We start from the raw sequence: 27824 nt of genomic DNA on the forward strand, positions 1-27824 counted from the left end.
ATCAGTAGGAAAGTTTCATTTGATGTTGAATTTTGCTGTCATTTTTGTGAATCTACCTGCCTGTCATAGTGTCTTGGCATCTCCTTCTGCGAGGAGAAGGTACACAGAAAGAGCGGCAGGCTGCCTTTTACTGATACAGGCTGAGAGGCTCTGACAGCTAGATAAAGCTGTGAAATTGTACCTCAGTCCAGCAATTTCTGGAGCACTCTGGAGGGATTATGAGCTCATAACACACTTTTAAGTTTCCAATGAAGATTTAACAAAGGTTTTCCTCAAGAAACCACAGACACATTCAAGTGACATCTTATTTCCTCTCATGCCCATCTCTCCTTTCTCTAACACATTTTACTAGCAACTTCAGTATGAAAATAGTATTTCTGTGACTGAGATTTTCATCAGTTCCTGCTACTTGGGCTATCCACAAAATCATTATCCTTTGGTCTTTTGACACAACATAATTGTTTTGGTACCAACAAATTTTAGCTTCAGAAACTAAGATGATGACTTCAGGTAAGGGATAAATAACAGGAGCCACTGAAATTGGGGGCACCGAGAATACTGCTCCAAATACAATGAAAGAACTCTGAAAAAACATGATTCAATACTGAAACAGAATCATCCCTATATAGAAATTCCAATTTTTTTTCCCATGAATCATCAGTGACTTTAAATGCAATTCTTGTTGGCAATAAATTGACACAATAAGTTTTGGGTATGGATGCTGCCAAAAAGAAAATGAGTTGCTCGACAAAATTAAATGTATGTGGTTCAAGATGGGAACCATTTAAAGTTATTCCCTTGTAAGTATGAAAAACAGAGGCCTTGCTGATAACTCATGACACTGGGAATGTGAAGTTCTGCCCTGATGGTATGTATGGACGGAAGTCAACAAGTGCTTGTGGTGTCATTTAGTTAAAATATGAAATTCTCTTCCTCTCCATCTTTTCTTTCCTGAGGTGATTCTGGGGGCACCTGGCTGAGCATCTGACTCCTGATTTTGGCTCAGGTCATGATCTCAGGGTTGTGAGATGGAGCCCCACGTCGGGCTCTGCGCTTAGCAGGGAGTCTACTTCTCTCCTTCTCCCTTTCCATCTGCCCCTTCCCCTGCTCCTGTGCCTGTGCATGTGGTCTTGCTCTCAAATAAATAAATAAATCTAAAAAAAAAGATGCAATTCTGAGTCTCAAATTCTACCTGGAAAGATTTGGTTTATGTGTTTTGGTAAAAACAAAGTGGGTGAAATTGCATTTTAGTGGAAGAATATCTGACACAGTGTCAAGGGATCTGAGTTTTTGTTTTTTTTTTCCCTGACATTAATGGGTTTTGTGGTTTAGGGAGACTAACCTAACCTTATTGGATTCCATTCTTTGTTGTAAAATGAGATGAGCCAGCCAATCTCTACCTATGCTTCTTCACAGTTCGAATGTTTTATGAATTTCTGACCTGTCCTTTGTCCATCGCTGTGTATTATGCAGGAAAATCATGATGTAGTTTATTTTCTGCTCCTTCTCTTTACCGTCTTCTCATTTTTGACCCTTTGGAGATGCTCATTACCAGATGAGAAGAGTGACCAAGCAGATAAATTTTAATTGTGGATTATCCATGATTTGGTAGCAAAGGTGGCTAATTATTAATCAAAATACAGGCATTGCTTTCCATAGTATAGAATTTATCAGTGCTCTTGAACTTGAGTGTCTCTGTGACTTGTTTCGGCTGCTACGATGTAAGAATTAATGAGGGCGCCTGGGTGGCTCAGTCAGTTAAGCGTCTGTCTTCAGCTCACGTCATGATCCTGGGGTCCCAGGATAGAGCCTGCGCTGGGCTCCCTGCTCAGCGGGGAGTCTGCTTCTCCCTCTGTCCCTCACCCTGCTCGTGCTGTCTCTCTCTCAAACAAACAAACAAACAAACAAACAAATAAATAAATATCTTTAAAAAGGAATTAATGGGTGCCACTTTTGAGCCACATTGGAGAAGAAGGAGTGTGCCTTCTCCATGGTGTCTCCCCCCTTCTATGTGCTGGATGTCAATGCTCAGTGCAACTTTGGAAGCGTAAGTTGAAAAGGGCTGCTCTTTTGTCAGCCTGGTTCCTTGAATGACTATGTGAAACACAGCACTGTGCCCATCAGGAGAAAAATTTCATAGATGTGTATGTATGTATATATGTGTATGTATATATATGTGTATATATTTTAGACAACCATTTTGCAATTGTCCTTCTGTAAACCCATCATCTTTTGTGATTTGTATGTTTTACTTATAACTGAAGTACGTATTTAAAAGCATCATGATTTTATACTTTTGTGTTTCATATATGATAAATGTTAATATTACATATTTCATGTAGTTTATTATTATTTGAACCTTTTTCCCCTTATACTAGAGATCCAATCTGTAAATGCTCCTTCATATTTTTGCATCTGTAGGAGTAGGTATCACGTGCTCCGTGTGTGTGTGTGTTTCCTCTTCATAAATAAATGGTAACAAGTTGTTTCAGGCCTCCAACAGTCAGTGATGATTTTTAATGTTTGGTAAACCATTTGTTAACAAAATTACATTTATTTTTTAATGTTCTCTCTCTCTTTTTAGCCTCCTTTTGACCCTTTTCACCCAATTCCCACACCCTTCAGCCTCAGTGTGTTCTATTTATGAGGTTTTTTTTTTTTTATTCCATGTTTAAGGAAGATTATATGGTATTTGTCTTTCTCCGTCTGACTCATTTCAGTTAGCATGATGTCCTCGAGGTCCATCCATGTTGTCACAAATGGTAAGAATTTCATTCTTGTTTGTGGCTGGATTTTATCGCACTGTGTGTGTGTGTGTGTGTATTCCATTGTATATATATACAATTAATATATATATATTAAACCAAGAATATTGGGGTGTTTATTTCTCATAACTAGTGTTACCCTGACCAATACAGTTTGAAATGTTATTTCTGTTATTATTTTCCTTCTGTTCCCCACAACTCTGAGAGAAGCCTTTGTATTTCAGAGGTGGCATATCACCATTATGATCTGGTTAAGTTGTCTAAGAGGGTTTATTGCTAGGAAATTTTATGTGTGAAGGTTGGGGAACGGTGGTCCGTTTTCCAGAGGCATGCATTTAGTTTCCCTGAGATTGATACAGCCTTGGGGTGGAAGTTGGAGAAGCTGAGCAGATGTAATTCCAGAAGAAGGCATCCACTCTCCTCCCAAAACAGGCAGAGCCTGGGTTGGGGTGGCACAGGGACAGACATGGGTACTAGAAACTGACAGCCTTTGAACGGACCGTGCAAACCTGGGCCCTTCCCGATTTTCTGGGCTAGGTAAGCTCCAGTGCTTTTTGTTTGTTTGTTTGTTTGTCTGTTTGTTTGCTTGCTTGGTTTTCCTCCCTTCTTACAAGGTATTACTGACTTCCGATTGATCTTGATCTTCTTGTCAACCTTGGCCCTTTGAAACTTGAATTGGATTTTAATTTTATTTAACAAATAAAGCATTGTGACATTTCTTGCACTCTGGGTGTCATTGGTGCCCATTATAAATGGACCAGCAATCCCTGTGGATGCCATAGAGGTATATGAATAATGCATAGCATTCAATTGTGGAAGGCTGTAGTCTACTAGGTCAGCATATCTCATAAGCTAAGCAAATACTGTGTCTTTTGCTCTGTAGATTAGTTTAGGACATGTTAAATTCCATATGCATATTTTTCCATGGTGTTAAACTGTATGTATATAGCTACATATGTGCTTTATACATATGATGATGATGATGATGATGATGATGATGATGATGATGTGTGTGTGTGTGAGAGAGAGAGAGAGAATTAAATAGATGTATGATGCTTGGATCACTTTATTTCCAAATCCCCAGCCCTATTTAGTATGTGCTTTGGGTTGCATACTCATTTTAACATCAATTTAAGAAAAATAGAGTTAGACGGGTGCCTGGGTGGCTCAGATGGTTAAGCGTCTGCCTTCGGCTCAGGTCATGATCCCGGGGTCCTGGGATCGAGTCCTGCGTTGGGCTCCTGGCTCAGTGGGGAGCCTGTTTCTCCCTCTGCCTCTCGCTCTCTCTCTCTGTCTCTCATGAACAAATAAATAAAATCTTTAAAAAAAATAGAGTTAGTAAAATAAATTGACTGGTACTGTATTGGAGCAGAGATTGCACAGTGCTCACTAAATCAGACAGAGTAACTTTCAAGGTTACTTGTATTCCTGTCACCATCTTGGTTTGCCTGATAAGGCATCAACTCTACCTAGAAAATGATATGTGCAAAAATATTAGAAAAATGTGCACCTTAGATGTTAAATAGGGGAATAAATATTCCGAGATTCAAATACTTTTCTCTTTTAAGTAGATAGTATTGATGAAAAAGAAAAACTCTTATATTGAAGACGGGAGCGGTAGTATCAGGACTAACTAGGACAAATAGAAATTGCAAAGTAGTGGATTTAGGGATACTGTTATTGGCATCATGATCTTAGAAGCAGGAAAAATAAGCAAGGAGAGAAGACAGGGTAATGGTTTGTATTCTTCTAACCACAGTAAGGAGATGAATGAGTGTAGCTTACCCCACACAGAGCAGAGGGTTTAGCTGAATGTGTCTTACTTCTTTGGGGCTAGAAATTCTCCTACTACTTTATCCTGATGGCTTTATATCGAGGGGAAAAACTATATTAAAATGCCATCACAGGTAATCAGAAGTGGGGCTGCATGTGGTCTAGCTGGATCCATCCGAGAAAAAGATCCGGAGAGAGGGGCTGGCTGGGTTTGTGGCAGAGACAAAGGAGGTCATGAAGGGAAGGGATTCGGAGTTGGGTATAAGGGGTGAGCTGCTGCCCTGCATGCTCGGGAGAGCTGCCCCTCTTGCTGCCCTGTTGCTCCTTCCATGGCTGCTGGTCGTGTCGTGCAGGCGGTAACTCAGGTAGCCGCACATGGGCAGCAGCTCCGTGTTTCAGCCGGGAGAGGACAGAGACTTCGAAGCGGGCAGAAGCTCCCTCTCCGTGCTCTGTGGAACTTGGCTCAGGTTTGTAGCAATCTACACAGCCTGCTGCTGACATCATTTGACTCAGTTTTACCCTGCAGGGAGGGCATGAAAGCAGCCAGGACACCTTGCACCAGTGTTCGTTGTCAAGATGCCAACTCCTCACTAAGGCAAGGATTTAACTGCTTAACTTTTGTGTCCCAGCCACACTCAGTACGGTACCAGGCATGGGATACGCGTTCGATAGCTTCCAGTGAAGGAACGTGGGGCTGAATGGAGGAATGAAGCACCTGGGAGAAAAATGGGATCTATTTTTGCATGTGCTTCCCGAGGAAAAGGTATCAATGTCTCAATGTAAACTTGACACTGAGAAAGAGAAATCATTAACGTAATATAAAATCAACTGTTGTTTTCTACTAGACTCCGCAGAGGTGTTCTGTGAGTCTTTTTCTTTTGCCTTCTTGAAGGAAATTCTTAGATTCCACAGCCTATCTGCTAACTCTTATGAATAAAAAGTCTTCTGGCCTCTTGAACCCTCGAAACTGATGGAGTTCAGTAACCAATATGTCTGATCCAGTACCACAGGCGAATTTTCTCCCGGCGATTCTGCAAGGGGGAATGTGGGGTAGCTGGTTGTACTGTATGTCTCTACCTCTACCCTCCTCTGGCTACCCTTGGGGTTAGTATTTGGAGTTGGGCTTGGGATGAAGGTGAGGGGGCAGGAAATGAATTACCTGACGGGTAATGCCATGATCTGCTATTGGCACTCTCTGGGCTCAGAAAGTGATCAGAGCTGACTGTCTCTCCAGGCAAACAATTTTTGGGTTCTTCAGAGACTTGCTGTGTCATTGTCGGGGATCTCTCACAGTTCCCTTGAGATGGAAGAATGTCGCTGCACTGACTGGTTGCTTGGGGTTTTCTTAGAGTTTTCTTCCTGGGCTCTCTGACTATTCACCTTCAGCTCTTTCTGCTCAGCTTCCTCACTGTCCACGCTGCCATTTTGATCAGGATCTAAGATAACTTTGTGTCGTCTCTCACTCTCTCAGTCTCTCTTTCCCTCTCCCCTTTTCTCTCTCTCTCTGTCTTTCCATGTCTGATCCACATGAAATAGGCATCTTTCACCCATCATTGGTGGGAGTTTACTTGCCAAACATAGCACTCTTGTCACTAATTCCTAGCCAGGCAGCTTCGGCTGCTGCCACTGTTCCGATGTGGGTCAGGCCCATGTCCATTGTGCATCAGGTTCCAAGGGGTCAGAGTCACTGAGTGGTTTCCGTGAAGACCCTGTCTCTAAGTTTGAGGTAAAAGCAAAGCACCCAGTCTAACCCCCATGGAAGATGTGGAGGGTGGAAGGCCTACAGCTCTTGCAGAGAACCTTCCTGTGATCGCCTGCTTCAACACAAACCTTCTGTATCTCAGTGTGAGTGTGTCCCGGGGGTACAAACTCTTCCTTTGTCCGTCCTGCATGATGTCTACCAAACTGATTTTGAGGAGCGAGAGTAGTTGGCTCCTTTCATCCTGGGGTCTCTCATGAAAGTAAGGTGTGCAATTTATTGTAGGTCAACTGTATCTCAATAAATTCATTAACAGCAAGTTTTTGGGCCCTCAGGTCAAAAGGGCCTCTAGTCCCACTGCCTCTTGGTTGTTAGCCATTGTTTGCACATGGCTACATGGAGAGAATGGGGGCCTGCTGCCCGACAGAATGCAGGTGCTAAGTTTCCAAACACGCTGCCCCTTGGGTTCTCAAAGTAGAGGGAGTGGCATGTCTGCTCAGGAAACCTGGACTCCTGGTTTTCCTTAGACAGAGACTGATGAGTAAGTTGTTCCAGAAATCCCAGGTACTTGAACCTTTTTCACGTGGGTGATGGTGGAGGCAACAGGTGGGTTGGTCTGGAGAAAAAGGGCAATGGGGACCTAAGTCCGTCATTTTAACGGACTCCCTGCCTCCTAGAGCTGAGAACCAGGACCAAACAAACAAACGAAAACAAAAAGGCAACAACGACAAAGAACAATTCCTGCAAACAGAATCAGAGATCAAAATTTAGTTTAAGCTGAAAGCAATTCTGTAGTCTCTTTGGCTTGGAGTGAAAGTGCTCCTTTGATTTGGTTTATGTAATATTCATTCACTTTCCTTTATTTTCTCCTTATTCTGCCATTTTTTGAAAGGATTCTGGCAATTTTGAATTATTTATTAAAAAAGGTAATTTCTGGTATCTAAACAAATTTGGGAATCAAATCTCTGACTTTTAGATTCATATTTTAAGTACCAAATGCTTTTTTGGACCCATTTCAGTGACCTAGTTCTTTTCAGTCTTTGATATAAAATAATATCTCAGTAGTTCTTAAAGTTCAGGACCCACATTCTGTAGTGCTAATGGAGAATTGTAACCTCGAGTAGGAAGCTATTCTATTTTGACATAGTAATTTTAGATGGGGGAAGAGCTTTCCATTAGTCTTAGTGAAGGAAACCTTAAAACTTCTCATCTGAGGTAAGCAAGTGTGTGATTTATGGATTTGGGTCAATTTGATTATATATTTGTTTATGAGAGAAATGGCTTTTTTTTGGATATTCAGTTGGATTAATTAATTTAAAAAGTATTACTCAGTATCTATTATGTGCCAGGCACTGTGGTGGGGGCTTTGGGCACAACCATGATGAGGCTGCAGTCCCTGTATTATTCTGGTTTATTCGTGTGTCCTTGGATTTTTAGCTGGAGACAAGAGCCTCTCACTTCCTGTTTAAAATTCTTGGGGGCGTGTATTTGAAAGGAATATGGAAATAAGACACATATTTTCCCTAAGTGAGAAAGTTCAAACAGGAGGACAGAAACTCAGATTTGAGAGCCATTGGCTTGCTGGGTCACCTTGCACACGCTTTCTTTTCTCAAAGCCCCTTTGCCTTTGACAGCCCAGTAGTAGGGAGCTCATAATTGTTTGCATACTGTTTTGAAATCCTCAGAAGCTAGCTGTTATAAGTGTCAGATGATGCTCAAAAGACAAAGGATCTGAGGCTAGTGTTGGTTTTTCTTTTCCTTATGCAAATGCCTGTTATTTTGGGGAGCATATAAGTAGACCCTGGAACCTGCCAAAGATTTGTGATATAGAGTTCTTGCTTTGTGATTTGGATTCTTTGAGATGATTTTTGATTATTTCTAATTGTTTACTTTCAGCTGGTGGTCAGAGTTTTGCTTTCTTTCTTATGATTACTTATTTTATAGTTATGATGTTGAAAACATGAAGCAGATGTTAAGAATTTTCCATTGTCCCATTTCTGGTTCCCTGTCCCTGACAAAATAACCAGAGTAATTGCGCCATTTTGGGGAGGGAGTGAGTGAGTGTGTGTGTGTGTGTGTGTGTGTGTGTGATGGACATTTATCAATTATCTCCTGAAATCTGTCTCTTGTGGGTTGACTTCAGAATGTGTTTTGGAATTTCCTATGTAATACTCTTGGGTTAATTATAACTCTGTATCATTGATCTTGTCAGCCACTGTTTGCTAGTGTTAAAAATAAGTATCCCAAGTTTGTGATGTGTACCATTTTGAACAAATTAAATTGTCTCAATTCATTGGAAATTTGCTTTATAGTATCAAAGATTCTCCACCGGAAAGTGTCCTTAGGCCGCAGGCCATAAACTGCTAATAAAAGAGGGGCCAGCCAATATAAGTGAGTCCAATGGAGTGTCATGGGTATAAAGTAAAATAATTCCTATAAATGACGGAGAACACCAGGACTTTGCAGGCTAAAATCTTCTCACTTTTGATAGAGATATGGATTTAAAGAAATATTTTCCAACAATACAGAAGAATAGTTCAGATGTAACATTACACATCAACACTGAACCAGGGCACGCCTGGCTACTAGGGACTCCAGCTCTGCTCATGAAAGGCAGGTGTGCTAGGAACATGTCCTTGTCTTTGTCCTGGTCCCATGACAGGGGCAGCACGCGGTGGGTGGATGCTGCGGTGAGTTTGCAGCCCAGGACTTCCGGACCCCCGTCAGGGGGTGCTGGGGGTTGCCGCAGCACAGGATCATTTCTGCGGACTCTGGAGTCACTTTCCTCCCAGGGCTCTTCCTTCTCTCCCATATTTCTTCTGTTTCTTCTCTCACGCACATCCACGGTGGCGGTGGAGATGGAGGGGGTGCCGGCATTCCCAGTGGCTCTGAGCGTCCACACCCTACTTCTCTCCGCTGGGTTTCCATGGTGCATGCTCTAAGCAGAGCTACCAGTAGCTTCCTTTTCCTTTTCCTTTCCTTTTTCCTTTTTCCCTTTCCCTTTCCTTTCCTTTCCTTTTCTTTTTGCTTTCCTTTCCTTTTTGCTTTCCTTTCCTTTATTTTCTTTTCTCTTTTCTTTTCTCTCTTCTCTTTTTTCTTTTCTTTTCTTTTCTCCCCTTCCCCCTCTTTCCTCTCCTCTTCCCTCTCCTCCCCTCCCCCTTCTTTTCCCTTTCCTTTCCTTCCCGCCCCTTTTTTTCTTTTTCCTTTTCTTTCTTTTACTTTTTTTTTTAATACAGTTGACACACAATGTTACATCAGTTTCAGGTGTACACATGGTGATTGGACAGGTTTATGCAGTATGCTATATTTACCACAGTGTATACCATCTGTGCTGACACAGCAGTATTACAGTATCACTGACCTACGTTCTCTCTGCTGTGCCTTTTATTCCCGTGATGTACTCATTCCATAAATGGAAGCCTGTAGCGCCCACTCCTCTTCACCCATTTTGCCCAACCCCTACTCCGCTCTCCTCTGGCAACCATTAGTTTATCCTCTGTACTTACGTCTGACTCTGCTTCTTGTTAGCTTATTTGTTTGGGGTTTTGTTTGTTTAGATTCCTCATATGAGTGAAATCATATGGTACTTGTCTCTCTCAGTCTGACTTATTTCACTTAGCATAATACCCTCCAGGTCCATCCATGTTGTTTCAAACAGCAGGGTCTCCTCCTTTTTCATGTCTGTATAGTATTCGTGTGTGTGTGTGTGTGTGTGTGTGTGACATCTTCCTTATCCATTCATCTATTGATGGACACTTTGGTTGCTTCCGTATCTTGGCTATTATAAATAATACTGCAGTAAACTTGGGTGCATATATCTTTTCAAATTAGTGTTTTCATTTTCTCTGGGTAAGTACCCTATAGTGAAATATTGGATCATACGATATTTCTATTTTTAATTTTTTGAGGAACCTCCGTAGGACAACCTACTGAATGGGAGAAGATTTGCAACTGATATATCTGGTAAGGGGTTAATATCCAAAACATATAAAGAACTTCTATAACTCAAGAACAAAAAATGAGAGAATCTGATTTAAAAAAGTGTCAGAGACCAGTGACTTCTTATTATCTGTTTTATCATGCATACCACTCTGCTCCAGACAGTACTATCGGGGAGTGACTCTTCTGTGTCAGGAAGTGCTGTGCTCTGAATATTTGTGCCCCCCTCCATATGCTGAAATCCTCACCCCCAAAGGTGATGGTAATAGGAGGTGGGGCCTTTGGGAGATGCCTAAGTTCTGGGGTAGAGCCCTCATGAGCCCTCTTGGGCGCTACAGGCTTCCATTTATGGAATGAGTACATCACAGGATGCCTTTATGAAAGAGTCTCAAGAGAGAGATCTCTAGCCCCTTCCACCTTGTGAAGATAGAATAAGTCTGCGACCTGGAGGGGGGCCCTCACCTGGCCATGCTGGCACCCTGATCTCAGACTTCCAGCCTCTAGAACTGTGAGCCATACATTTCTTTTGTTTGTAAGTTACAAGTAAGTTGTAAGTCTGTGGTATTTTGGTGTAGCATCTGAACACACCACCCCAGGGAACTTGGAACCACATTCAGCCCCTCCCCACCCAGTGTTAGACAGTGCGGGAAACACTGTTTGCTCACAGCCCTTTCTCAGGAGAGTGGTCCCAGGTGGGTCTTCCTGTAGACAGTGGCTTTCCTTGTGTTGAGTGACTTTGTCATTTGGTCACAGCAGACCCATGTGGGAGAGCTCATTCAGGCCCCTAGCACCTATTACCTTCTCCATGTTGATGACTCTCAGAATCGTATCTCTGGGTTAGGCCGTTCTCCTGAGGAGAACTCTCTATCTTGGTGTCTACATATTAGGTGCCTAGTGGACATTTTCGAGCTGGGCTCCCATAGGCATCTTAGGTTCAACATGTTCAAACCTAAAGTCATCATCTTTCTCCTCAAACCTTCTCCTCTTTCTTGATGTGCTGTCTTTATAAATGACATAGCCTTTCACTCAGGAGCCTGTAGCCGGACGCCCTGGTGTCCTGTTTGACTGTCTGTCTCTCACCCTGACAAGCGTCCGTTGCCAAGAGTCACTATCAGCACCTCGCAGTGGTCGTCCACAACTATGTACCTTCCTCCTGCATACATCTGCCCCTCCCTCAAGTCTGCTCCCACCCATCATCTTTGGAATTTCCTACCCAGCGTTCCTGCTTCCTCTCCTACTCTTCTCTCTTCTTCCTCTCGACAACCAGCCAGAGTGATCTTCCTCAAATGTAAGTGTGATCATGTCACTCTTCTGCCTCAGACCCTTGAATGGCTCCCTTTGTGTTTACTGATGACTGCATTTGGCTGCAGCCTTAGCTCTCTTGACTCCCCAGTTGCACTTCATGCTCTGGTCCCACAGCACTTACCTCCTGCACTTTTTGGTCATCAAGGCTGGGTACATTTTTGTGTCTGGACCTCGTCTGTTTTGTTCTTCCTGTGTTAGGATCACCTTCTCCCAAAACACACATGAACGCAAATCAGGCCATTTGACATGTCACTTCCTCCAGGAGCTATTTCATGACCCACCAAGTCTGGGCTAGGCACCTTCTAATGTGCTTTAATTAGAGCACCATGTCTTTCTCAGACTATTGCATTTATTTATTGTTCTGTATTTTTCATGTTTGTTTCCCCCTCTTGCCTGCCATCAGCTTTGTGAAGGTAAGTTCCATTGAGTGACTAGGGACATGCATGGTGTTCTGTATTGGACCGATGAAACCCGTGGTCTTAAAAAATGCAAATTTGAGATGCAATAGATAAAGCAGCTGGCAGCTATGGGCTGTTGTTTCTGATGGGGTGAGCGGATGCCCTGGGCTCCCAGAGCTGCTGCTGGACCTGAATCGAGACAAATTTTGGTCCCAGTTCTTGATGACACTTCTCTTTTCTCATGATGTTGGACATTTGGCCTCAGAGTGACTCTTTGGTGGATGAGATGTTTTCTGCTGCCTCCTCACTCTTCAACTATCCTTATACCGTGTTTCCAAAATAGGATATAACTGGGGAAAAAAAAGAGGAAAAAAAAGGATATTACTGGGACCTATTTATTTTTGCTATCTGAAAAGCTTAACTGAATATACTTACATCTGTGCTTGTTTTCTTTTACCTTTATTTAAATAATGTCCATTTTTACCTTGTCTAACACCTAATGATATTGAGAACACCTCTGTGCCTTCCCATCTCTGTCGACCATCAGCGCTCAATCACTCCTGAAATTATTCCAAACTTAGTTTTATGAAAAAAAAAAAAAGCACAGTATTCTATGATTAGTCCTTGCTCTATCTTTTCTGTTCTCTCATGCCTTGACAAATGCTTATTCTTTGCTTGGCACTGTTTTATCTTCAGCTGGTCCTCATTTCACCCTGGATGAGATTAATTTTTCTTCCTACCCCCTTCACTGCAGATAAAATCCCTCAGATCAGCACTCCTCAACTTAGTAGCTCTTCTCCTGCCCCAATCTGCCTTGTTTTGTATCAGGAATGTTCTTAAAAGCCCTGTGTGTGTATCACGGCCATGATGGTTTTGCTGTGACTCATGGAAATATGCCAACAGATACCATTTATCAACATACCATTTCTTTAATTGCAAAGTATATAAAAATTCACCTGCTTTATGATGACTACACTAAATAGATAAGACAAGATGTTCAGAGATTGATGCATGGGCTTCCGCATGGGTCCAACCTTCCCACCTGCTGACGGCTCCACCTACATGGAGTGAGGACCCTGCCAGGTACAAGAAACTCACCTGACACCCTTTGCGGAGTTGTTATATTCTCGGGGCCTTTCTTGGTTGTCCTGGAAACTCAGGCTATATGCCTGCCTCCTTTTTTTTTTTTTTTTTGAATAGATTTTTTTTTTTTTTTTGTCAGAGAGTGGGAGAGAGAGAGAGAGAGCGAGCACACAAGCAGGGGGAGTGGGAGAGGGAGAAGTAGGCTCTCCGTTGATCAAGGAGCCCGACATGGGGCTCGATCCCAGGACCCTGGGATCATGACCTGAGCTGAAGGCAGACGCTTATCTGACTGAGCCACCCAGATGTCCCTATATGCCTGCCTCCTAACCAGGTGCAGTAACCAGTGCCAAGCAACTCCAGATAGTCCTGGATGTTCACTGTGAAGGTTAATTCTCTAGGTTACCTCTTCCCTAGCAAGACCAGGGCTTCAGGCCTGCCTGTGATCTCTTTCTGCAAGTCAGTTTGATTGTTCTCTTTTATGTTATACCTATAGAGTCAATAAAAAGGCAGAATATTTCAGTCTAGAAGCCAGAGGAAATATTACAGGCCTGCAGAAGTTAACCCTTGGAAAAGCTCCAGGCAGTAGTCTCTGGAACTTTCATTCTCTGGAGGCCCTTTCTGGAGAACATCTTTATTATTTTCAACTAAGACCTATAGCATCCACTGCTGGTAATAGAGGTAATCACTAGAGGCTTCTAGAAATAAAAAGAACATACTGGCCAAGCACAACCACGAGACAGACCGAAGTTGCTGCGTATGTATTTTGCATGCCCTAAGGCAGTGTGATTAAAAGAAAAGCTAAAGTATATAAACTACCTAGTTTTGGGCTTGCCACATCTGTTCTCTAAACACAATCATGTTCATTCTTCTTCTGACCCTCCACCCATCAGTAGCAGTGATAAACCGCAAATGACAGAGGCATGTGACAGATATTGTTGCTGATCCTGAAGAAAGTGATCTCAGGGTCAGTGTGGCTGAATATACACTTTCTACACTCACGGGGCAACTGTGGCAGGTGATATGCGGGCAGCACTTACAAAGCGGTTTCATCAGAATGCCTGGCTTCTCCACAAGGTGGCGCTGTTCCCGCGGGTGCCTGTTGAAGTTGCAAGAGCGTGGAAGCTTGGAAGTCACAGGCCATTTCTGCCTCACTCTGTTGGTCAAAGCTCATCACAAGACCAATTTGTATTCATGCAGGTGGAGAATAGACCCCACTTTTTTGTAAAGAATTTGTGGCCATATTTAATTGGCCACAGAGAGGCATGACAGAAGATACTGGGAGGACTAAATTTACATTCATACATATAATAAATCTCATGTTCTGAATGTAAAGAATAGAGCATTTTCATAGAGAATCCTTTCTCCATTAAATAAAAGGAAACGAATGCTTAAACATACTAATGTAAAGTAATACCATGTTGTTATCTTGCTGGGGTCACCATATGCCTTGATTGGGCTCAGTATAATTTGTTGAAAATGGGTACGGCCTCTTGTCCAGGGAAGTTTTGAGGAGCTTTATGTCAGATTTACTTAAAATTCAAATAACAGAGTTTAAAAACAATACAGGCAATGTCAAACTTTTTGTTGTTGTTGTTTTTGTTTTAAGGGAGATGTTAAGGATCTTTGAGACAGATTAAGAGTTTTTTTTCTTCTTTAAATCAACAAGCATAGCATATCTCACTTACTCAGCCATCATTATCTGGCTCTGTTAGCGGCTGGCTTCGCAACTGGAGTAATAGTTCAAGTTAAGACCAGTTGATTGTCTTAATGCAGGAGCTGTTACGACCTAGAGCCTTGCCGGGCATAACTCGTGCTAGGTGCTACTGGCCAGTTCATAGTCTTTAAGCCAGTTTGTTTCTTTTCTAGTAAATGCTCTCAGATAGACATTATTATTGTAGGAAGCCTTGACACTGAGATTTGTCTATGTGACAATCTGCTTGGCTCCGTGTTCAACTTTTTTTTTCTTACGTGAGAGAGAGGGATGCCTGGTGGCCCAGTCAGTTAAGTGTCTGCCTTCAGCTCAGGTCGTGATCTCAGGGTCCTGGGATCGTGCCCCGAGTTGGGCTCCCTGCTCAGCAGGGAGTCTGCTTCTCCCTCTGCCTCTGATCCTCCTCCCTGCTTGTGCTCTCTCTGTCTCAAATAAATAAAATCTTTAAAAAAAAAGAGAGAGAGAGAGTGGAGGGGGGGCAGGGGCAGAGAGAATCTTAAGCAGGCTCCATTCTGGGCATTGCCCCAGTGTGGGGCTCGATCTCACGACCCTGAGATCATGACCTGAGTTGAGATCAAGAGTTGGATGCTTAACCAACTGAGCCACCCAGGCGCCCCTCCATGTTCAACTTTTTTAAAAAAAAAATTTATCATCAGATGTCAGAGTCGATACCAAGATGCATGATTTTTTAAATTCTTTTTTTTTCTACTAGCAGTCCATATTTACTACCCAACATGTTTCTATTTTTAATTAACTGTTGAAATGATGGTATCATCACTAATGGGTAACATGTGTTCAGTGTCAGGGACTGGGCTAAATATCTTACCCATCTGATTGAATTTAATCCTCTCAATAAATCATTTATTCTACAAGGTAAAGATAGGCCTCACTTTCTGGATGAGGAAACAGACTTAGGGGAATCAACCTTCTCAACATCACCTAGCTAGCGCATTACATTTTCTATGGTGTTTATTTCCATAGGCAGAATTTGAAGATGCACTTTAGCTGTTTTCCAGAGGAAAATACACAGCTGTGTTCCTTTGAGATAGAAATGACTTAGTACAAGGGAGCTTTAATACACACTCAACATTTATGTGGCCTTAATGCCCATGAACTAATATTATAAGGCTGAACATCTGGATATTCATGGTATATACTAAATTAATGATGAATTTGAACTTCAGTTGAAATCGAAATTATAGGTAAAGCCTTGGCATGTGTATTCAGTGAACGGTCAGGTAATTACTATTTTCGGTTTGGTGGGCTGTGTGTTTTCTGTTACAACTACGCAACTCTGCCATCGTAGTGCAAAAGATGCCATAGAAAATATGTGAGTGAATGGGCTTAGCTATGTCCCAATGAAACTTTATTTATAAGACCATGTGGTAGGGTACCTGGGTGGCTCAGTTGGTTAAGTGACTGCCTTTGGCTCAGGTCATGATCCTGGAGTCCCTGGATCGAGTCCCGCATCGGGCTCCCTGCTCGGCAGGGAGTCTGCTTCTCCCTCTGACCCTCCCCCCTCTCATGTGCTCTCTCTCATTCTCTCTCTCTCAAATAAATAAATAAATAAATAAAATCTTTAAAATAAATAAATAAAATAAATAATAAAATCTTTAAAAATAAATAAATAAAATCTTAAAAAAAAAAAAAAAAAAAACCATGTGGTAGGCTGAATTTAGCCTGTGAGTCATAGTTTGCCAGCCTCTATTATAGACCATTTTGTGTCTATTTGGTCACCATTAATATTACCCTGATAAACTCTTTTGTTGGGGTAGGATTTTAATGATAATACAGAGGTCTGTCCTTTACTATACAAAAGTCTGGACTGTAGGAAAACCTGCTCCCACCCACATTAACTGATACTGAATGGCTTGTTGGCTTTAGTAATCTGCATAATGGCTTCCTTAGTCTGATTTATTAGCAGCTAGGGAGTTAGGATATCTGTTTCGGAAGTAAAATTGACATAGCCCTGCCACCATCATGAATAAGTGTGCCCATCACGTTCCACAGTCAGGATAAAAGAAAACCCGTACTGCACTCTGAGACAAAATAACAAGTTGGATCTGCCTCCTTTCAGTCTCCAAGACAAATGAAATCAGGAGCATTTCCTGTGAGTTACTGATTCCCTAACAAAACAATTCTGACTTGAGCAAAACTCATGTCTGACGATACATTATGACATATGAAGAAGTTAGCTCTGAGAAAACTGCTGTTTTTTCTCCACGAACAGAGGAACTATAAATTTAGTAACTGTGACAGGTAAAAAAAAAATTAATATATGCATGTTTATTTGCTGAGTCAATTCTCCTGAAGGCTGATCCTTTTGCAACTTATTTGCAGGCAAGCTACTTCTTTTCTTTTTTGTATGCTTCGTCTCTGATTCTTTCACATATATTACAGTTTGGAGATGTGTTTGCTAATCATTCAGTGTGAACAGGAAGAAAAAATTCCTAGTGGACATAGAGAAAATTGGTAATTTAGGATTTTGAAGTTTGATTTAACCTTGAGGAGATGGCTCATGGTCTATTTTGACAACCTAGGGATAAAGCTATGGGTCATAATGGCAAGAGAAATCTTTCCTTTGTATGACTTTATTCCATGATGACAAAAGGAGGAAGAATTTCAAGGAATTTAAATTGGGAAGAAACTTGGGAAAGTAGTTGTAATTTGAAATCCATAAAATCTTTGTGAAATCTTCATTGCCTGACTCAGATTTGACCTGGTGCTTTTTATGCCTGATTCACAGGGTGTAACAGATACGACAGGGCTAAAAATACTATGTAACATTTTACCTGCCCAATGACTTCCATATTCTTTTAAGATAGGTTTCCAAAAAAGTCATGAATATGGGGCACAGGGTCCTGGCTTTTGCAATCCCAAGATGTCATTATTCCATTTCTCTTATCCTAGGATTTAGAACTTAGCCAAAATGACCCAGAAAAAGCCATTAAAATATTGGATTTGCTAATGAAACATCTTTCTCCCATCATAGTTTTTATCATAATGAGATGATATGCGCTGGTTCCATAGTAATTGATAGGGCCATCTGATTAACTATGGCAGACTGAACGCAATACATTTATCTTGGCTACTTCCCACAATCTCATGAGAAGGACCATAAAGGAGTGAGTATAAACTCACAAGGGCAAAGAACAGAAAAGGAGAAGAGGAGAGCAAGTAGGCATTGTCAAAATTTTAGAATTGCCAGAATATGGAAATAACCTATGTGTACATTAATGGATGGACACACACACACGTGCACACACACACACACACGAACCTTATTCAGCCATAAAAAAGGAAATCCTGCCATTCATAACATGTATGACATTTGAGGACATTATGCTAGGTGAACTAAGCCAGACAGAGAGACAAATATTGTATGTTCTCACTTATGGGTTAAATCTAAAAAAGTTGAACTTATAGAACCAGAGAGTAGAACTGTGGTCCTCCGGGGCAAGAGATAGGGTGGATGGAGGATAGGGAGATGTTAGTCAAAGGGTACAAACTTTCAGTTATAAGATGGAGAAGCTCCAGAGATCTAATGTACATCAGGGTGACTATAGTTAATAATACTGTGTTGTATACTTGAAATTTGCTGAGACGTTAAGTGATCTCACACTACACACACACACACACACGCACGCACATACACACGCATGCACGCAGCCATGTGAGGTAATGGATGTATTCATTAACTTGATTGTGGTAGGCATTCACAATGTACACATGAATCAAATCACATTGTATACCTTAAGTGTATACATTTTTTATCTATCACAACTTGATAAAGTTGGAAAAATAAATAGCAAGGCCTACAAAAAATTTTTAGAGCTGTGACTGTCCAACATAGCAGCCAGAAACACATGTGGCTCTTTACATCTAAGTTAATTAAAATTAAATACAATTTTAAAAATTTGGTCATTTAGTTTCATCAGCTGTGTTTGAACTTCTCAATAGCTACATGTGGTTGCCATATAGGACAGCACAAGATATAGAACATTTCCATCATGGTAGAACATTCTGTTGGACAGTGCTGTTTAGAGATGGAAATTAGATGAATGAACAGGAACTGAGTCAGGTTTCAGGTTTCTTTGTGCTAAGTGCCCACATGTGTGTAGTTGAATGGTGGCTCCTCAAAAGATATGTCTGTGTCCTAATTCGCAGGACCTGTGAACACAGCCTCATTGGTGAATGCACCTTTGCAGATGCAGTAAGTAAACGATCATGAGATGCAATCATCCTAGATGACTGGGTGGACCCTTAATCTAAGGACAAGTGTCCTTGTCAGAGAACGCAGAATGCTATGTGAAAATGGAGTAGAAATTGGTATTGGGGGCTATGGGTGAAGAAATGCCTGGAGCCCCCAGGGGCTAGAAGAGGCAAGGGAAGATTCCCCTCTGCGCCTCCCCCCGCCTGGCCCCCCGGAGCCTTCAGAGGGCATCCTGCCAACACCTCAGTTTTGGATTTCTGGCCTTCAGATCTGTGAGGGAATAAATTGCTGTTGTTTTAAGCCACCGAGTTTCTGATGACTTTTTACAACAGCTGTAGGAAAGTCATACATGGGGGAAGTCAGGAAGACTGTTTCCTAAATGAAGAGTTTGAACTAGAAAGGCTCCAGATGGGGAAAAACGAGGCATGTCTGAGGGCAGGACACTGTGCCTTCCTGTGAGTGTCTGAGAGTAAGACTTTCATCCCAAAGGGGGAATTTCTTAGCAGAGTATAATGGTATCTCACAGACGATAGGGGTGTTGCTTAGACACGAAGGGTTTTACAAGGGGCAGGTACCCCAAACTGTGGCTACTATAAATTCCCCCCAACCCAACCCCCCTCAGTATGAGGATTATCACATCTGTCTTGTTCCCCAGGCCAGAGGGATAGTTGCTGTTTTCTCAGCTGTGGATCGAGGAGCCAACCAGCCTCACCTCCTGAGCACGTGGTTCCCTGAATGTTTATTTCTCTCTGTGGAGTTCTAGAGAAATTTTGTGTCATACCTGATCCCTTCTTTGCACCCTGCTTTGGTCCCACCTGTTTATCCAGCCTCTTCACTCCTGATAGGTTTCTTCCCTCCCTCTGCACAGAACACAAAGATTACCAGACCGATCCCAAGGAGCCCCCCCTTAGCTCGTAGGGGACACGCACAATGGCCTGTTGACCTTTCTCCCTTCTTAAGGCCTCTTGGCCCTTCAGAACTCCTGGTTCTTCTAGGGAGGATCTTGTAGTGGAGGATCTGAGTTTTATGAGACCCCAAGACTTGATAACTTCAGGAGCATTGTTTGAGAAAAGGAATTCAAACTTGCAAACACAAAGTATGAAAATCAAGTTTTACTTAGAACATAAAAAGAAAGTACATCAAAGTACTGTTATAAAAAACCTTGTAAGTAGCATAAACATAGAAAAATCAGAAAAATAGCTTCGATTTTAAAAATGTATTACCTGTTAATAAATATTATCAATATTATTATTTTCAACATCTTGAGGCTATATACCCTTTGATATCTTCTTCCTGTGACATTAATTTTGTGACATCATTTCTACAGAGAGAATGGGAAGATCATTCAGTCTTTTTTCTAGCATAGTATTGCTTTTAAGTTTTTCTGTTATTGATGATTAAGAGAAGTTTGTTTTTAGCTTCACAGCTCATTGATAATATACATTTTTATTATTTTTTTTTAATTTTTATTTTTTTAAGATTTTATTTATTTATTCATGAGAGACAGAGAGAGAGAGAGAGGCAGAGGGAGAAGCAGGCTCCCAAGGAGCAGGGAGCCCGATGCGGGACTCGATCCCAGGACCCTGGGATCATGACCTGAGCCGAAGGCAGACGCTTAACCATCTGAGCCACCCAGGCGCCCGATAATATACATTTTTAGTACTGTTGTCAAGTGTTGGAAACTAAAGTTTCATATATGAACCATTATAAGCATACTTGCTCTTTAATATGTTATTATAATTTCTCCTCTGTCAATACAGGAATAGTATAGATTCTATATAGTATGTTTCCCAACAAAACATGGAAAAAAGAGGATGTTATAATTTCATGAATTGCCTTATTGAATATGTTCCTAATAAGAGAAAAATTCCTTTGGGCCAGGTGTCAAAATTCTATTAGCCACGAGAACCCAATCTTCTGTTTTTTAATTTTTTAGATACTATAATTGGAAAAATTTTCCTCTAACTTTCAGCTTCTTGCAGTCCTTATTTCTCCTTCATTATCCACATACTTTTAGCCCTGTGTGCTCTAGGACCCATTTATATAGTAATCCAACCTCTGGTCCCTCATCTTCATGCTCCGTTGCTGAGGGGCTCAGCAGAATGGCAGTAGGACTGTCCTTCCTGGAAGCTATTCCTAGACTGCGCCAGCTAGCAATCATTTAACTACTGTGGAAGTGGCTGTGAACTGCATAACTATATCCCATTAAAGTTAGCCAAACGCGTTTCCAACTCAACTTCCTCTCTTAGCTGGATCCCAAGATAACTGCAGCCACTTCAACACTCCTCTACTGCAATGGGTTGATTAAGACTGTGGTTTCTTTCCACTCCAGCATCTGAATGAGGAAGACATGGGAATGGAGAGGAATCGTGGTCCTCAACAACCCATACAATTCAAATATTTCTTTTTTGCCAATTTTACGGAAACATACAGTCATGTGACATTGCCAGCCTACCTTCCAGGGCCGTGGTGGGGCCAAGGCCAGTGAGGACCTTGAAACTTCAGACTCATTAGCCTGCCAGCAAATCTGCTTCTGCTAAAGCTAAGCGCTTTCTTGTGTCCCTGCGGGGCCAGTGTTTACAGACCAGATGAATTTATCCACTTCTCGGGAGAACTAGCGTGAGTCAGAGGATTGTAAGTACAGTGACCCAAGAGAGACATTTTCTTCTTAGAATCTGTTCCTCCAACTGACAAAAATGAAGTTCATACTTTACATCCTCTTTCAAACTGGATGAATGGCACAATTTTAACTTTAAAGAAACTTAAGAATGAAAAACTAAGTGGCTTTAATTAATCACATTTCCAAATCCTGCCCTGGCCCTTAGATCTATCTTTCCAAACATCATCTGGTTCCAATTCTTTTTTTTTTTTTTTTAAGATTTTATTTATTTGTTTATTTGAGAGAGAGAGAGAGAGCGCAAGTGTGAGTGGGAAGAGGAATAGAGGGAGAGGGACAAGCAGACTCCATGCTGAGCATGGCGCCTGGCGCTGGGCTCGATCCCATGACCCTGACTGAGATCATGACCTGAGCTGAAATCAAGAGTCGGACGTGTAACCGACTGAGTCACCCAGGCATCCCTATCTGGCTCTGCCATATTTCTTTTTACCTAACATGCTTACTCCTGTTATTCTTGACCACATAGTTCTGTTTTTGTCTCAAAGTGTGGTGTAAGGCTGCATGGTTGATTTTATTTTATTTATTTTTTTTTAAAAAGATTTTATTTATTTATTTGACAGAGAGACAGAGAGAGAGGGAACACAAGCAGAGGGAGTGTGAGAGGGAGAAGCAGGCTCCCCGCTGAGCAGGGAGCCTGATGTGGGGCTTGATCCCAGGACCCTAGGATCATGACCTGAGCCGAAGGCAGCTGCTTAACCAACTGAGCCACCCAGGCGCCCCTGCATGGTTGATTTTAAACCAGTTACCAACAATCAAAGAAGATCCTGCCATGCTTTTGCTATGTGTATCAATAGACAGAGGAATGCATTACTGGACAGAGACCATCAACAAGGCTTGCTATTTTATCTCATCAGAAAATGGTCATTTTGTTGGATCAAGTGAGCTTTCTGGTGCCACCCAGGCCCCAGATTTCACGATTCTGTGAATCCAAGGGCCTATGCAAGCCTGTGGTTCCAATTTATACGTTCTGTTATCGAGGCTTATGGAAAGCTCACTCATTGGGCCTTCTGGTTCAGGATTTTAGCTGTACTTAGCATGGGGTGCACAAATAGAAGAATACCTCTTCTTTCTTTTCTATTTTTTTTTAAAGATTTATTTATTTATTTTAGAGAGGGAGTGTGCATGAGTTGGGGGAGGGGCAAAGGGAGAGGGAGAGAGAGAATCTCAAACAGATGCCCTACTGAGCAGGGAGCCTGATGCGGGGCTCAGTCTTACAACCTGAGTCATGACCTGAGCCAAAATCAAGAGTCAGACGCTTAACTGACTGAGTCACCCTGGCACCCCCCACCAGCTCTTCTTTTTAAAATTTTTATTTATTTTTAATTTTTTTAAAGATTTTATTTATTCATTTGAGAGAGTCAGCACATACGAGCAGGGCAGACAGGCAGAGGGAGAGGCAGAGGGAGAAGCAGGTCCCCGCTGAGCCGGGAGCCAGATGTGGGACTCGATTCCAGGACCCTGGAATCATGACCTGAGCCGAAGGCAGACGCTTAACCAACTAAACTACCCAGGTGCGCCTCTTCTTTTTTTTTAAATGAAGAAGATAACTGTCCTCTGTGGTGGGCCTCTGTGACCACCTTGGGGTGGATAAGAAGACCAAACAGCCCCTCCTTGTGCTCCAGAAGGTAGTTAAACTCAGGTGCCAAGAGAGAGGCAAAGAAAAAGGAAGTCTTGGAAATTTCTGAGAGTGAAAGCCCACTGACTATTCCCTCGAGGTGTGATATGAAGTAAGTCACCAATGCCCTGAGGCTCAGAATGTAATCGGGGTTGTTGGGAGAAATAAATGAGAAGATACTAGTCCAAGCTCATGTTTATTCTTTTAAGTTTCAGTTTGGATATGAGGAAGATTGAGACACTGAAAGTTTGTGGGGGTGTTGGATTAAAGTTATATGTACATGTATCTATATATAAATGTATGAATATATGTGTACACATATCTATACATACACACATACACATACAGATACATAGTTATCTCTGGGCCCCAAGTAATTATACAATGTCAAGAAGAAAACCAATTCAAATAATGGCCACTCATAGTCTTTTCTCTGGAGAATAGAGAATATTGACAACATCTGGCGGTGAAAATCCCTTTTACATTCTGGTGCCACCAGAAATGCTGGGTTCTTTGGATACAGCATAGATTTGGGTCCCTGATGTGTCTCCTGTGCTCTGAAGGTGCTCTTTGCCCCTTATGAGCTTGGAGCATCCAGAGGCTGCTGGTCTCTCAACCTATAAGAGATTTTAGTTCAACTTTGATTTCTCCACCACGAGCCAACACAAGCACAGAAGACCTGGGCTCTCTTAGGTTTTTTTTGTTTTTATTCTGACCTTGAAATTGTTTTTTTTTTTTAAATTATGTTTAAATGTGCACATCAATTGCCTGAAATCAGTGAAAAGGTTTTCTTGAGAATTTTGAGATTTTATGGTCACTGCTGAGTTCTGATTTAACACATTCCCTTTTATTTCACAGAAAAGCCCCTGCCAGATTTTGCACTAGAAAGTTCTTTGACTGTAGCTGCCTGAGAGCATTTTTTTTCTTAGGGGAAAAGGTGCTTTGTTATAGAGTGGAAGGACTTCATTATAATGTTGTCATCACTTTTAAAAATTACTTCAAATTTCAGTATATTTTCCCTTTTTTTTTTTTTTAAGATTTTATTTATTTATTTGAGAGAGAATGAGAGAGAGCACATGAGACGGGGGAGGGTCAGAGGGAGAAGCCGACTCCCTGCTGAGCAGGGAGCCCGATGCGGGACTCGATCCAGGGACTCCAGGATCATGACCTGAGCCGAAGGCAGTCGCTTAACCAACTGAGCCACCCAGGCGCCCTATTTTCCCTTTTATATTCCTATAATTTCTGGCTATGATTTATAAAAAATAAATTTGTTTTCTGATGCGACAAAGTTTTCATAGGTAATTAAAAGTCCTCTCCAGATAGGGAGACCACCAGCAAGATTAACAAATTACATAACTTCTTTAAGTTTTATAATATTCACAGCAGAGCACATGTGTTTCATATGCAGATAGAACAACCTTTTGTATTTACTTGGCCCAGGAAATAAGGATGTTAGTGGATAATGACTTTCATTCTAACACTGAGAGAGATGAGACATTTCTATTAAAACAAGCTTGGATCAAATCCTTCTATTAGAGCCTTTTTAGTCTTGTTTCTCAGTGTTCCACATTGCTTTTATAATTAGTTTCAAACTTAATCCTATGAAATTTGGCAGGAAAAAGAAAGAAGGACTTAGTGAAAACTCACATTTGCAACTGGATGGGCTTTTAAGCTATTTATCACAGACTTTTGATAACATACCAAGTCAGAGATGCCCAAATGAAGAAAGAAAGGGGTTTATAGTCCCGTTATAGATGTGTAATTATAGTAGCTTTCCCTTCTCAGGTAGACTGATAATCTGGAAGCTAGGAGGTTGTCCTTAAGAATAGAGAAAATGTCTGTGGGTGCATACTGAACTACATTTATTCTTTAGTATAAAAATTCTTAATGGACTATACCATAAGAAGAGGTAGCCTATAGCAGAGAAATGGTTAATAGTCTTAATATACACATAAAGAGTTGCTACCAATCAATAAAACAGAGAGGAATGCTGCATTAAAAAACCATGGCTTGATGGATGTCGCTATTTGATATGTAAAAGAAGAAAGATACATGGTTAATAAACATAATGAATGATAGTTTTATTAATAATCAACAAATGAAAATGAAACCAAGTAAGATGTCACTTGGACTGTTAGATATGAAGAGATGGGATTGAAAATTTCCCATATTAGTGAAAATCAGCGAGAACCAAACATTTAGCCCATGAGCAGGACGCTTGCAATGTCTGTAAGCTTCTTGGAGGGCAGTGTGACGTGCATACAAGAAAATCTTTCTGAAAGTTTCTTGATAGTCTTACTCCGCAATTCCATTTCTAGATTAAACTCAAAAAAATAACAAGACAAGTCTGAGAGTGTTACTGATGGCTTTTGAAACAACTGAAATTCCTCTAAGACATAGATAGGTTAAATGTATCGTAGGACACTGAGAGAAGTGGATGGGAATCCACCAGAAAGAGTGGTGTGTACTCTGCTGGGAACAGGTTCTCCTTGAGTCTCTTGAACTTCTGCATGTTTTGAGAGCAGAAACACGGACTGCTTTTACTCCAGACTATCTTTTCGTGTATGTTTGCATAATGAACAGCCTTGGAAAATAGGAATCTCTTCCTTTGAGTGTAAAGAACACACATGCCCAGTATAAAAGATTCAGATTCATAAAGTTCAAGGTTATTCTCTTGGAATACAACCCAGAGTGTGTGCAGCTCTCATCTAGCTTTCTTTACAATACTTTGCGGGAGATGGGGATCGAGGAACTGGTATAGGAAAGTGCTGACACTCTGGCTGTTGCCAGTTTTACGAGAGTAATAGTCTTTCTCTGACCCAGGAGTCTTGTGTCTTTATGAAACTCTTCCATGTTAACTTGTTAGCTTGTAGTGTAAAAGGTCAGACCCTTTACAGTTCTTAACCTACACTTTTTCCTAATTAAAACTTTCCTGATTTATTTTTACCAGTGCCTTTATTGTTTTGTAGCTCTTTTTATTTATTTAAGTCCAGTATAGTTAACATACTATATTAGTGTTGTATTAGTTTCAGGTGTACAGTATTATGATTCGACATTTTTATATCTTACTCAGTGCTCATCATGATAGTGTACCCTTAATCCCCATCACCTATTTCACCCATCCCCCCACCCACCTCCCCTCCTGTAACCACCAGTTTGTTCTCTACAGTTAAGAGCTTGTTTTTTTGGTTCTCTCTCTCCCCCACTTTGTTCATTTGTTTATTTCTTAAATTCACATATGAGTGAATCATATGGGATTTGTCTTTCTCTGACTGACTTGTTTTGCTTAGCATTATACTTTCTAGCTACATCCATATTGTTGCAAATGGCAAGATTTTACTCTTCCTGGTAGGCCAGGAAGCATTTAAATTTATTGAAGGAGACTTTGAGCTCCTGCTGGGGGAAGGCAGTTAATTTCTAAGTTTGGGGCGAGACTTTAAGTGCTGACATTAAGCTTGACAGAGTAGTTGGTGCCATTGGGTCATGTTCTGATCTCCTCAAAGCCTGTGGCTGACTGAAAAATAAATCATTAGAGACATACCATTAAATTTTATGAACTAGGAATGTGCTTAATAGTCCAGTGTAACAAAACGCTCTAAGTTTCTTCACAGGCCATTGTTTTTACTTGAGGCCATGCACACATTTCCAATACCACTGATGATGTAAAGGCTGATTATTCCAATGAGATGATAGCATGGAGGGACCTTTATTTTATTTTATTTTTTAATTTTATTTTATTATGTTATGTTAGTTGCCATACAATACATCATTAGTTTTTGATGTGGTGATCCACAATTCATTGTTTGCGTATAACACCCAGTGCTCCATGCAATATGTGCCCTCCTTAATACCCATCACTGGGCTAACCCATTCCCCCAACCCCCTCCCCTCTAGAACCCTCAGTTTGTTTCTCAGAGTCCATAGTCTCTCATGGTTCGTCTCTCTCTCAAATTTCCCCCCCTTCATTTTTCCTTTCCTTCTCCTAATGTCCTAGCATGGAGGGGAGCTTTAAAGCATTTGATTGTGTTTGACCTCATGGAAAGGTAAGGTTGAAACTTTGGTGGTATTAAAGAGAGTGTTTATTAGTTCTGATGACAACTTGAGGTTTTGGTCACGTCTAATTAAAACCACTTCTGACTGTATATAGGCTATGGTTTATGAAAACTGTGATGAAACTGCTGAATTTTATCCACATTTTTTAAAAAAGTAATTCCAGTGCAGCTCTAGTTTTCTCTAAAAGAGGATAACTGACTTCCTAATTTTTTTTTATACTTATTATGCCCAAGGTGATATAAGTTCTTATTTTATAAAGTTTCTGACAAAATGGCAAGGGATCCCTTGTGGTGGTTAGCAATTGAGTAAGCCCACTTTTTAAGCTGCTGGACACAGATTCAGGTACAGAGATCCTTTGAGACTTTATTTCCAAAATGAAATTAATACCACAGTTGTTGATTATTTTAAGTAAGGTAATGCCACAAAAGCAATCCTATAACTATGTGCAGATGAAAATTTGCTGCTGTTGCGATTTTCACTGATATTTCTATAGCACGTGGTAATTGCTTATACTATTCTAAGATGCATAGGGGTGGACATAGGATCTCCAGGCATCAAATCATTTTACAGAGAACCTGAATATGGTCTCTTTGTCC

Source organism: Neomonachus schauinslandi, chromosome 7 (genome assembly GCF_002201575.2).
Source record: "Neomonachus schauinslandi chromosome 7, ASM220157v2, whole genome shotgun sequence".
NCBI classification, from domain to species: Eukaryota; Metazoa; Chordata; class Mammalia; order Carnivora; family Phocidae; genus Neomonachus; species Neomonachus schauinslandi.